This window comes from Schistocerca gregaria, chromosome X (assembly GCF_023897955.1).
Source record: "Schistocerca gregaria isolate iqSchGreg1 chromosome X, iqSchGreg1.2, whole genome shotgun sequence".
NCBI lineage: Eukaryota > Metazoa > Arthropoda > Insecta > Orthoptera > Acrididae > Schistocerca > Schistocerca gregaria.
In genome coordinates, this window is record NC_064931.1 from 705,674,953 (window position 1) to 705,688,613 (window position 13,661).

Sequence of the window (13,661 nt, forward strand, 5' to 3'; positions counted from 1 at the left end):
GTGTCGCGACAGGCGTGAATGGAGGGACGAATGGAGACGTGTCGTCTTCAGCGATGAGAGTCGCTTCTGCCTTGGTGCCAATGACGGTCGTATGCATGTTTGGCGCCGTGCAGGTGAGCACCACAATCAGGACTGCATACGACTGAGACACACAGGGCCAACACCCGGCATCATGGTGTGGGGAGCGATCTCCTACACTGGCTGTACACCTCTGGTGATCGTCGAGGGGACACTGAATAGTGCACGGTACATCCAAACCGTCATCGAACCCATCGTTCTACCATTCCTAGACCGGCAAGGGAACTTGCTGTTCCAACAGGACAATGCACATCCGCATGTATCCCGTGCCACCCGACGTGCTCTAGAAGGTGTAAGTCAACTACCCTGGCCAGCAAGATCTCCGGATGTGTCCCCCATTGAGCATGTTTGGGACTGGATGAAGCGTCGTCTCACGCGGTCTGCACGTCCAGCACGAACGCTGGTCCAACTGAGGCGCCAGGTGGAAATGGCATGGCAAGCCGTTCCACAGGACTACATCCAGCATCTCTACGATCGTCTCCATGGGAGAATAGCAGCCTGCATTGCTGCGAAAGGTGGATATACACTGTACTAGTGCCGACATTGTGCATGCTCTGTTGCCTGTGTCTATGTGCCTGTGGTTCTGTCAGTGTTATCATGTGATGTATCTGACCCCAGGAATGTGTCAATAAAGTTTCCCCTTCCTGGGACAATGAATTCACGGTGTTCTTATTTCAATTTCCAGGAGTGTATATGCACACAGTTTAGTTGGGACATAATCGCTTTTAATGTCTGAAATTACATTTAGTGCACTGAAAATGGCCACACAGTGACCAAACTGGCCTTGGTAAAACCCTGAACCATTATATCTGTAGTCTGAAACTCACATTGCCAATTGAAATATGGAATCCTGGAAAGAAAATGAAATAAAGTTGACCATCTGTCATAGTGTTTGAGAAATCTATAATTTAGAGGAAGATCTAGAAGGCATTTAAGGAAATTTCTGCAGTAGCACACAGTATCAAACTTTGAATCCATATATTAGAACATGCCAAATGTCTATAATATTTCTTCTATAGCTCCATAGGATTTCATACACATGTGATGGAAAGAATTCCAATACAATGTAAGAAGTTATTCACAAAATAAAAATTATTTCTGTATTAGTTGTGGCAGTGTAAGTAAATGTAGTCATAGTTGCTGAGATAGCAATAAATGAAAAAGAAGAATAAGTAACAGTAAGTTGTGGTGGTGGTCATGGCGGCGGCAGTAGTAGTAGTAGTAGTAGTAGTAGTAGTAGTAGTAGTTACCATACTGTTACTATGGAATTAAATTACTCTCTCTTTTTGTAAAACACATCATGGTTGCTGTTGACTGTAAAACTCTTTAACTGAACAACCCACTATTACAATTTTGGCCGTATGGCCATTACCAAGTGGAAATAAAGCTTTAGCAATATCAATACCTAAAAATCATTTGACATACAATTGTTTCCACTTAATAATGACCATATGGTAGACACTTCGATAGTGGATTGTTCTAATAAGGAATTTTACATTCAAATGTGACAATCACATCTTTTATGAAATTTTACATGACTGTGAATACTTGGCAGAAGAATTTACTCTCTTTCTCATTTTGATTAACATGAATTCTGAGTTTGCATGCTGAATACGGCACATTTGTGCCACCATTTAGTGATGTAACATACTGTTTTATGACACTGAGACTGTGTCTAAAACTTGAATCATTGGGTGGCTTTGTGGTGAACTTCTACAGTCAATTAGTGAACTAAAATTACATGTGTAATCACATGCTAAATATAATTGGGAACATTGGCTTGCAGTGGGAATTGAGCTTCCAGTGCCAGTTATTTCGTAATTTATTGATGTAAAATTCAAATAATAAATTTATTTTCTTATATAAATGTTGCACTGTTATTTGAATTTATAAGTTACTGTACGTAAATTTAATTTTTATGGAGTATTAAGGTGTGGGGCCAGGATTCCTTATTAATATGACTGTTGGCATCAGAGGCAGCACCTGAAATTCATAATGAACAGCACGGAGATCACAGGGACATGCTGTGAATTGGCTGGAAAAATAACAGTGTTTATGAGTGCCATGAGCACGAATTAACTAATAAAATTTTCTTTACCTAAATGGTGCCTGTAGTTTGCTTAACATAAATTCAGTTCCAGTAATGACAAAATGGACTGTTTAATCGTGTGATTCATGGAAAATGAATATAATGACAGTAAGGGACACAGAGCCCATACAAAACATTCAAGATGGAACCACACGTGCCAAATTTATATAAAAAAAGGAAAATAGTTTTGGTCAATATTCACAGTTGTCTGACATGTGGACCATTCAATCTGCTTGTCATACTAATTGAATGACACACAACTGAAGTATAGAGTCTTTCATAGGAGATGATTAGACAAATACTCATATCAGTTTTACTTTAAAATAATGAGCTCCATGACTCCAAATGAATTGCAGTGCAATAATATGTACAATTTGTAAAAAGTTAAATTTCACACAACTGTGTATGTGTGGGAGGGGGGGGGGGGTTGGCTGGGGGTGGAGGAGGGGGGGGGGGGACCACACATGTCTGTCTTTCCTATCACAGCTACAATTTGTAATCAAATTAAGTTATAAGACAGAACAATGTTTTTTCATTGCTAATTATTCAATTAAATGACACTATACTTCAGATGAAAGCTGAAATGTTTGTATCTGACATCATTAAGTACTTTATTGAGCATACAAAGTCAAAATATCCATGTAAACAGGTAACCAATATATCTCAGTTTTATTATACATTCATGTTTCACGTTGTGTGGTTCACATTCAAACCCCCAGTGAATTACTTTTATGGACAGTGATGATACTGGCAAATGGATGACAAAGTGTTATATTTTTATTGAAAGAGACAAACATTACCCACATCTTCTTCTAAGTGAAATAGCTCAGGTGTGCTTTATTTAATTGTATCATGTAGTAATGTATGTATGTATTCTGGCATGACAGTTTCAACTTATCAGTAATTTTGGTTGGAATTTATATTATTTGCACATGTTAGTTACAATAACATACAAACAAAAATTTTATGATGTAATGAGATGTATGCTTCATACCAGGATTGTCATATTCAAACTTAATATACCCCATATCAAATATGAACTGTGTGTGCCAATTTGGCCATAGTAGGGTGAAAGAACTGTGACTGTGTATATCATTATGAATTAAGTAAACCTTCACTGTGCATGCAGGAGTACATCATACAGTGTCATTTTCATGAATGGTAAATAGATAATGAAGACAAAAGCACTGTAAATATCCTGATTAGGCTACATATTTAGTTGTGAATTTATTTTTTGTTCTAAGGTTATTAATGCAATGGGTCAAAGGACTAATTCAAGTTTAAACTGCTTCATATCACCAGGTAAAACTGATTTGTGTACTTCTTTGAGAAACATATTCTACACATTCAAAATGTTCTGTCAGAGTTCTGCTGGTTTTCTAGTTAGTAAACCTTCCCACCCAGAACTATGTTTATAATACTATTTAAGTGGAATATTTCATCACACTACAGCCACAGGGTGTGCACTGCATGCAAATATTTGAATAAGATGCATTCCACACATAATAATTTATTGGTGACATTAACACTGCATAGTATCTTAAAATTTCATCTCTTGTCTAATTAGTTAAATTAAACATGTACAGAGGTTTGGCTAAGAATTAACATCACAGTCTACCTTTATTTTTGTTAAGTCCATTTTACATACCACAAATTAATATCACTGAAACAGATTTGCTTTTGCTTTGCCATTAGTGTATCATATAATGTTTAGAGTCAGACAGAAAACATAATGGAGTTAATTCTAGCTCCCCACAGATACTCATTTTGCATCTCTTGGAGATTTTTCATTAAATTGGCCTTAATTACTTCTCAATATGTGGGAAGCTTATTCAGAGGTTGTGGCATTTATTTTGTATTTGGGGTATCAATTGTAATGATCATCTTCACAATAATTGCGTCCAGGTTGGAACCAGCAATCTTCTTGTGTAAGGATGGACTAACACGTAGAAAGTCATAAGAAATTGAAACATACTTGGGAATGAATCTCAATAAACATGAATAGTGATTGAAAGACTCATTTGGTAACAAAAGTCTGATCTGGATACCACAGGCAACATTAGGGTTCAATCACAATGCTGAGGAGAATCTATACTTGACTCTAAAGAATGTTAATGTCCGTCATGAGTTTAATGATAAATTGGAGTATCATTTATATGCATTTTCAATAGACTGAGACTGCAGTTAAGCTGCACACGAAACAATAACTGCAGTAATGTTCAGAGTGGATTATTAGGCAGTGAAACTTACAGAAGTCATTATGTTTGCAATGATCTTCAGTATCTGGATAAAGGTTTCATAAAGTGCTCTGAAAATATATTAACACAGAGAAACCCTTGCCAAGAAAGAATACTAACAATTGTAGCAGTTACATGGGAAGCTGATACAGACAAACAAGTTTGGACAGGTATTTAAGCAGCATGGAGAGAGTTGGCACAACAAGCATAATTCCAAGCATCCCATCACCTGACAAATTCTGACATCATATTAAGAAATGACAGAAGATAATTAATTATGTTTTGTTCCAAACTAACTGAGTACTTAAAAAGTAGGCAGCACTGCCAAAGAGTAAGTGAGTTAGTTGGTTACTTTCATGTTCCATGGACCATTTGCACGATAAATCGTAATGATGTGGAACAAGTCATTTTACCTTCACATCATAAATTAATTTGTAAATATGGCTACATGCTAAAAATTTATTATTATTATTATTATTATTATTATTATTATTATTACATTTACAGATGTGAGTAAGTGATTCCTACCCACCCCATTTCAGCATTACAGTACTAGAAATTCTTCTACAGAACAGAAGGATATGTCACAGAGGAACTTGTTCACTTTGTTTTCAAATTTTTCTTTACTGTCTGTTTGACATTTTATATCACTGGATAAGTGATCAATAGTTTTTGTTGCAGCACTGTGCACCCCATTTTGTGCTAAATACAACCTTAATGTGGAATAATGTATGTAATTTTTCCTTCTGGTATTGCAATTATGTACATAATTGTTCCTTCTGAACTGCAATTGATTATTTACAACAAACTTTATCAGGGAATAAATATACTGTGAAGCAATAGTGAGAATGCCCAACTCCTTCAATGGATGTCTACAAGATTGTAGGTGAGCACTGCATATTATTCTTTCAGCACATTTTTCAGCAATGAAAACTTTGTTAAATATGAGTTACCCCAGAATATCATGGAAAAAATTGTTTCAGTATATATAATATTGGTAGTGTAGAAATCACATGTCCCATGCACAGTTGCAAATCTCCCATTAGGCACTTCTCCAGGTTGTGAATATGGGGATGCTCATCAGATATGATGGGTACCAGTGAAATAAAATACCTAGGGCAGACCAAAACTAGCAGCTGCTGCCATGTTATGACACTGGCTTATCAAAATCTAAAGGAGGAAAATTATAACAGTAAAACACCTGTTCCTCTAGGTTGGAGGTTGAACAGTGAGCCAAATCCTTACTCCCAGAACAAACATTAAGTGCTAAAAAAGCTAATAATCTGCCCAAAAAATTGGAACTTTGGATGATGGATTGGCAATGAAAAAAGTAAAATGACATTCAGATGTTGGAAGATGCAAGGCATTTCTACAAAAATAATTGCATTACCTACAAAATTTGACACACGCAAAATGTACTTTCAGAAACCAAGTGTAAAAGTAAAGGAGGAGGAGAAGAGTCTGGTAACTATATACACATTTGGAGTCTGGTATGCAAAGTTGTAAGGACCAAAGCAAGAATTTCTATTACGATAAAGAAAATATGGAAGAAAAGAATCACAATTTTTGAATTTATAAGCAAATGTATTGATATAGTTGAAATGAAATTTTTTACAGGGAAGTTGTGATTAATGGAGTATAGGCACCCATGAATGACACAAAAGACCTGGAGAAAGAAGCTTTCTGGTCAACTCTCTGAGACAATAGAAAAATATTCCAAGAAGTACAGATCATTATGGATGACATGAATGCAAGAGTATGAATTAGAGACTCATGCAGGATAGTGGCAAAACATGCAGAAGCAGTATAAAATAACAATGATGAACAACTGATTGAAAATTTTGGAGTATTTCATCTAAATTTAACCAAAACATTTTTAGAACACAATGACATTCACAAATATTCTTGGCAGCAGAATACCAGAGAACTTCAGTCTGAGGAAACACAGACAGATACACTCTCAATTCAAAAGAGAATGAGCAAATTACAATAGACAAAAGTTAGTAGGGATTCATGTGTCAGTAAAAAGATCAATGTGTGAAGCATACAAGTACCACCGACATACCTTAGGAAAGGGACTAGCTGAGAACCAGAGAAAATTATGGTCCTACGTAAAATTGCTAAGTGGTCTGAAGGATTCTATACAGTCACTCGTAACTAATCTGGCGTGACAATATAAAACAGCAAAAGGAAAGCTGAAGTTATACATTTCATGTTTAAGAAATCATTCACACAGGAGGATTGTACAAACATACCATAACATCAATTGACAATCTCACAGGGTCCCGTATGGAGGATGTACTAACAGACATCCCAGGCATAGGGAAGCAACTGAAAGAGTTGAGATGGAACCCCAATTCTTGTTTTACAAGGAGTACTCTATGGCAGTGGCCCCTTACTTATTTATCCTGAATCCATCACCCAGCATAAAGTTCCAAGCTACTGGGAAGAAGAGCAGGTGGCTTCCATATATAAGAGGAGAGAAGGAACTGACCTGCTAAATTACAGACCAATATCCTCCCAATAATAAGTTTAAAATGTACTGATCTGGTTCTCACTGATCTTCTTCAAAATCTAGCTAACTGTGATAATAACTGTCCTCTAGGAATACAATAGGGGTCAGTACTTGACAAATAAGGACATTGCTGCATGATGCAATTTTTTCCTTTTTTTTATTTTCTTCATCTCAAATTTCAGTAACTTGTTGCAAATCGGGTTTTCATTCTTTAACATCACAGTTTCATCACAGTTTCTTCACAACATCCCATGCCATAATACACTAAATTCCAACTTCTGATTTATGCCATTTGAGGCTAACTTCTACTAACTTACGCAGATCAACAAGTACGAAGGGACAAGACGTTACAGTTCAGTTATGTTAAAAAAATTATTGATTTTAAATGCAAAGAGTTTCTTACATGATTACATACTTCTTGTCTACATTCATCTACATTCTACATGTTTTCAGAACAAATTACACAAATAGGAACAGAGAGAACAATTTTAAATTACAATAACTACTTCAAATTAAACTGAAAATAAATCTAATGTCAATTTAATATATTAGTTCCGTCTATGCATAAAGATAAGAATGTTTTAAGATTTATGATTTTGATTCCACTGAAGTGTATCATGAATTTAATGTATCCTATTCTATGATATGTGAGAGAGATAAGCACACTGACCAGTTCCATTACAACTTTATGATTCTATAATCTATCTGAAATCCTCTGATACCTCCAGATCCGTTCCACATACACCACAAATTTTGCGATTCTTAAACCAAATGTTAGTAATGATTAAATTATGATCTGTGCAAAATTCTACTATGCTGCTTCCCCTTTAATTTCTTTCCCCCATCAGTGTACTACTGTTTTAGCTTCTCTTCCTCTTTTTCTAACCATCACATTCCAGCTCACCATCACAATTAAATTTTCATCTGCCTTAACAATCCGAAAAATTACTTTTATCTCATCATACATTTCTTCAATTTCTTTGTCATCAGCAAAGCTTGCTGGCACATAAATTTTAATACTGTGGTGGGAGGTGGCTTTGTGTCTATCTTGGATATGACAATATATTCACTATTCTGTTCATAGCATGTCATACACTTTCCTATTTTATTTTATTGGATCTAGAATGTCACGTTGATAACCCTGTATTCACTTGACCCAAAGTCTTGTTCTTCCTGGGCTGGATGTTACCAATTTCCATTATATCCAACATCAACCTATCTGTTTCCCATTTCTCCACCTTTGCACAAAATAATGTGGGCAGAGAAACAGAAATTAGCCAGAAACACAATAAATAGAGTATAAATAGGATCTTGAAATGATTAGAGTGTGACATTTTAGAAATCCATGTTTATCCAAAGTCAGACCACAGAAAACAAAGATTATCGTAGTGACCAAGAATGAGGTAAGGCCAAAATAGCTCATGCAGTGGACATGACATGGCTATACAAAATATGCACAATCCAGTCACATTAGTGTGACCACCACCTATGTTAGACATATGCAATAACCATTCACAGATGGCAGGTGCCAGCACTAGCAGTGGAGGGTATACAAAGTGTGTCAGATGGACATGGGAAACACTACAGTTGTTGTTGCAATGTGGAAATGGAGTGGTTTATCTGATGTCCACAATGGCATGAACATTCACTTCTGAGACAAGGATGGAAGCATTTTTGAAACAGCTAAGTTGGGTGCACCACAAGCCATAGACAAAGAGAGGAACAATGGCTCCAGACATATATATGGGTGAATGTATGTGCAACTGTTGAGCAACAGACCACCCAGATGAACCAAGGGGCTAGCGACAGTGTCTCCTCGATGATCGTTCAGTGAACATTGCTAAATGGGGCTCTGCAGCAGGTTCCTGGTTGACAGACCCATGCTGGCTGCTGTATATTGTCGACAAAGACTGGAATTTGCACACCAATACCACAACTGGTCATCTACTGAGTGTCAACAGGTGGCCGTCTAATACGAATCATGGTTTGTGCTAGAGGGACAAATAACTGTTGCTGTGTATGGCATGAAACATCTGATAGAAAACACCCCGCTACAAACATCAGAAGAGTCCAGGCCAGAGGAGCCAGCATAATGGTCCGGGGAATGTTTTCATGGCATACCCTGGGTAATCCCTTCATTTTGGAAGGCACAACAAATCAACAAAAGTAAGCATTTATCCTTGGAGACCATGTCCATCCCTACACGCAGTTTGTTTTTCCTCAGCACAATAGCATCTACCAGCAAGACAATCCAATGTGTCACACAGCTCATAGTGTACATGTGTGGTTCAAAGAGCACCAGGGTGAGTTTACTGTACCCCACTGACTACTAAACTCTCTGGATTTAAACCCAGTCAAGACTTTGTGGACCACCTCAACTGGTCCATTCACACAACAGACACTTAGTTGTAAGACCTGGCCATGGAACTTGAATTAACACAGTTCCAAATCCTTGTTGGTACCTTTCACAACCTCACTGACTCTCTTCCTGGATGTCTCATAGTGGTCGATGCTGCAAAAATGGTTATTCAGGCTCTTGACAGGTGGTCACATGAATGTGCCTGGACAGTCTACATGGCAAGGAAAGTTCTCACAGGACAGAGGCTGCTGAAGTGCAGGATAGGAATGTGGCATAGGGGCAGTGGTGGTATATGAAAAGAATGTGACACACAGGCAAAGGAGATGGCGAGTTCATGCAGAGCACTATGATAATGATGTGAAGGCTTGGGATGGGAGAGGGTGACAGAGGAAGGGAAACAGTCAGGTTGAGGATGCAGGTGCAGTTGGCTAGTGGAGACTGAGGCCAGGAGGATTATGGAAGCAGTTGTGTGTTGCAAGGCTAACTACTCCCATCCATGTATAGTTTAGAAAAGCTGGTGCTGGTGCTGGTGGGTGTGTGTGTGTGTGTGGGGGGGGGGGGGGGGGGGGCAGGGGCAGGGGCAGGATGTGGATATGCGGATGGCACAAGTTGTGAGGTAGAAGGTCCACATAAAATTCTGTCCAGAGATTGGGGCAGAGCTGGTATATGAAATGGATGCTTCCAGAGGTTGCCTTGCCTCAATGGGATAGGATAAACCTGTCACATGACTGGAGTAGGATGTGCTGGGTGGGTGACTCAGGAAGGTGTTGCACCCAAGTCTTAACACAGGGATACAACATCTGTGACAAGGGGGTTGGTAGTGGGAGTATCATAGGTATGGATCAAGATATTGCGTAGGTTGGGTGGGCAGTGGAATGCCTCTCTAAGAAGGCAGAACCATCATGGGCAGAATGTCTCCCATTTCCATGCATGAGGATAGATAGTCAGTGGCCTGTCAAAAGACATGGTTCAGTTGCTCCAGTCTGGGGTGATGAGGGGAGGCACTCCTCTGCAGTTGGTTCTCGAGGATTAGATGTATGTGAAGATATGGCACAGGAAATCTGTTTGCAGATTATGTTTGGGGGGATTGTGCCTACCTGTGATGGCTTTCATGAGACCTTCAGAACACTGGGCAAGGGAATTCTTGTCACTGTAGATATGCTACCTATGGGTGGCTACACTAAATGGGAACACTTTTTTGGTGTAAAAGTGGTGATATTTGTCAAATGCAGTTACCGTTGGTGGTTAGTGGGCTGGGTATGGACAGAGGTGTGGATGGAGCGATCACAGAGGTGGTGGTTACCATTCATGAAATGGGCACATTGGGCTGAGGAAGACCAGCTGAAGTGCATGAGGCAGAAGGTTTTGAGATTGTGGACAAATGAGGATAGGGTGTCTTCGCTCCAGGTCCTGGTCATGAAGATACCACCAATGAACCTGAACCAAAGAAGGGGTTTGGGATCTTGGGTGTTTGGGAAGTTTTCGTCCATATAGCTGTGACAGAAGAGGGTGTCAGGTAAGTGCCCATCTCTGTGGCATGGATTTGTTTGTATATCTTTACTCCAAAGGAGACGTAATTGTGTGTGACAATATAATTCGTAAGGTGTATAAGGAATGAGGTAGTGGGTTTGGATTCAGAAGGACATTGAGAGAGATACTGTTCAATAGCAGCAAGGCAATCATTGTTCACTCCCATAATCCTGCTGGCCTCAATCTCTGCTAACCAACTGAACTTGCACCATCTACCCAGCAGTGTTCCATTTCTCTGTCCTGTCATTACACACATTCACATATAGTCAATGTGCCCGACACAAACTCAATCTCTCGTGCCTGTCTGTCACATCCTTTTCCTGTACACCTGCTGCCTCCTCCTTCCCACATTCTTACCATGCACACCTACTGCCTCCCTCTGAGCCACAGCCTACTCCTCCCCAACCCTTCCTCCTGCTTCCCACCTCTTTGCATCAGGTACATGTAGCTGCGCAAGTGTGTGTGTGTGTGTGTGTGTGTGTGTGTGTGTGTGTGTGTGTGTGTGGAGGGTGCACTCTAACTAATTAAATGATTTTTTCCAAATGCCTATAAGTTACCATTCTTTTTTGAGTGATTGTTGACCAGAACCTTGTGCAACAGAAGTTGGTGACCAAAATTGAAACTGATGAGAAAGAGTAGTAACCAGTTAGTCTGGAAGTAAAGATAGAAAGTTTAACTACTGATACATCGCTATGTTCTGCCACTCTCAGACAAAAATATAATACGCTGCCCGATAAAGAAAGTAAAGCATCCAGAAGTCTATGTAACCCCCTTCTCTCTCTCTCTCTCTCTCTCTCTCTCTCTCTCTCTCTCTCCCCCTCTCACACACACACACATACACACACAATCAGCATGTATGTAAATTATTATTCTCTGTGACAGGTACAACATCCACCAGAGTGCATTACTGTTGTCCATGTTTAGTGTATTGTATTGTAGGGTATTTTATTGAACCGGGGACCTAGAAATGATGGAGAGGCTTCGTCCCACTATAGTCCTCAGTGGTTCCCAACTCCACAATGGGCCACAGCAGTCCACATACCCCACTGCCGCCCCACACTGAACCCAGAGTTATTGTGCAGTTTGGCCCCCAGTGGCCCATACCCTGGCATGTCTCATACCGAACAAGTGTAACCCCAGATGTTTGCGTGGTACAGTAATTATGGTGTACGTATACGGGGAAACTGTGTCTGTGTAGCAATCACCGACTTAGGGTAGCTGAGTCGGAATATGGGGAACCAGCCCACATTTACTGAGGTACATGGAGAACTGACTTAAAAACCATCCACAGACTGGCTGTCACATCAGACCTTGACACTAACCCACTGGGTGGATTTGTGCCAGGGACCAGCATGTCTTCCCCCTCACAAAGATGTGCATTAGACCACATGGCTAGCTGGGCGAGCTGTGTTTAGTGTTGTTCCTTGGTCTGGTAGGGTGTATACTGGGAGTTAACAGCATCAGATGTTGAGTGTGTACTGTGAAAGACACATAGATGCCACATACTCATGTGAGAGAGCATTACCAGTGCCTGACAGTGTCTGCAGAGATCCCCGTTGTGGTACTCTCTTTGGCTGTCTGGTTGAATAGTGCAATGTCCAAATTTGTGGGGCATTTGGATACAGCAGTGGCCTGGTTTTGGGCTGCACAGGAACAACAAGGCAGGCTCACTTATTGGTTGACCACCTGTGACCATCACAAGGAAGGATGACTGTACTGTGCACTGAGCACATTGGAAATCCTTCACATCTTTACCTTCTAAACCAGAACATGTAATGAACTCTCTGTAAGACTCTGAGTAATTCTGCACCACTGGTCAAAAACTGTCAGCAGCCATACTAGAGAATTACTGTCTCACTCCAAAGCTGGCATTAATACCACAACACAAATGGCAACATTTGGATTGCTGCTGTGAATGTGTAGCATGGACTGCTGATGAATGGCATCACACTGTGTTCAGTAATGAATCATGGTTCTGGATTAGCCCTGGATGACTGTCACTTGCAAACACGTTGGTGACCTAAAGAGAGGCCACATTTTTCCAGTGGTTTGGAGAGGCATAGTGGTGTTATTCATGGCATCACAGTGTGGGGAGCCATCGGGTGCAATTTCAGTTCACAGCTGGTAGTGATGAGGGAATCAGAGGACACAACTGTAAGCCACAGAGATCCTGCACCCCCACATGTTACTTCTCTTATGAGAGCATTGTGGTGCCATTTTTCAACATAACAATGCTTGTCCACATGTAGCATGTGTGTCTATAAACTGCCTGTGTGATGCTCAAAATCCCATGGCCAGTTACATCCCAATATCTGCCCCCAATAGAAAATGTTGGACCAGCCCAGACATAAAACCCTTCCCAGTGCCAGTACCCAGGATATTGAGAACCAGTTGCAATAGTTGTGGGTCAGCCTGCCTCAGGAGAGGATAAAATGACTTTATGACACTCTTCTGAAATGAATCGGTGTGTGTGTGTGTGTGTGTGTGTGTGTGTGTGTGTGTGTGTGTGTGTGTGTGTCCATGCCAGAGGGTGTACAAATTCATAATGATAAGTTAGCTCATCCTGTCGAGTTCTTTGTAAATCTGACTTGATTTTGTAGTTGCTGAACATAAAATACCCTTTCCACCTGTGAAGTTTCATTTCATTTCCTACTCCCCTTGTGGGTTCATCACTTTTCTTGGCAGGTAGCGTAAGTTAGTACAGTCTAGCGAACAAATGTCCAGCCACCCTGTTTGTAGAATAAGAAATTTCTACAGAAATAAGAGGTGTGTTTACCAATTCGAAGTTACCTGTGGGTGTTTATTTTGCATTTCTTAGCTATTTTTGTTGAAACTACTTTTCTTACATTTATT

The 13,661-nt window shown here is 39.9% G+C and overlaps 1 protein-coding gene across 2 annotated transcripts in view; it reads right to left on the reverse strand.

Annotated features, from left to right (window-relative positions):
- The window catches only part of LOC126299298 (tyrosine-protein phosphatase 99A), a 476,034-nt gene that overhangs the window by 72,108 nt on the left and 390,265 nt on the right, over positions 1-13,661 (reverse strand). The gene's annotated exons all lie outside the window — the stretch shown is intronic.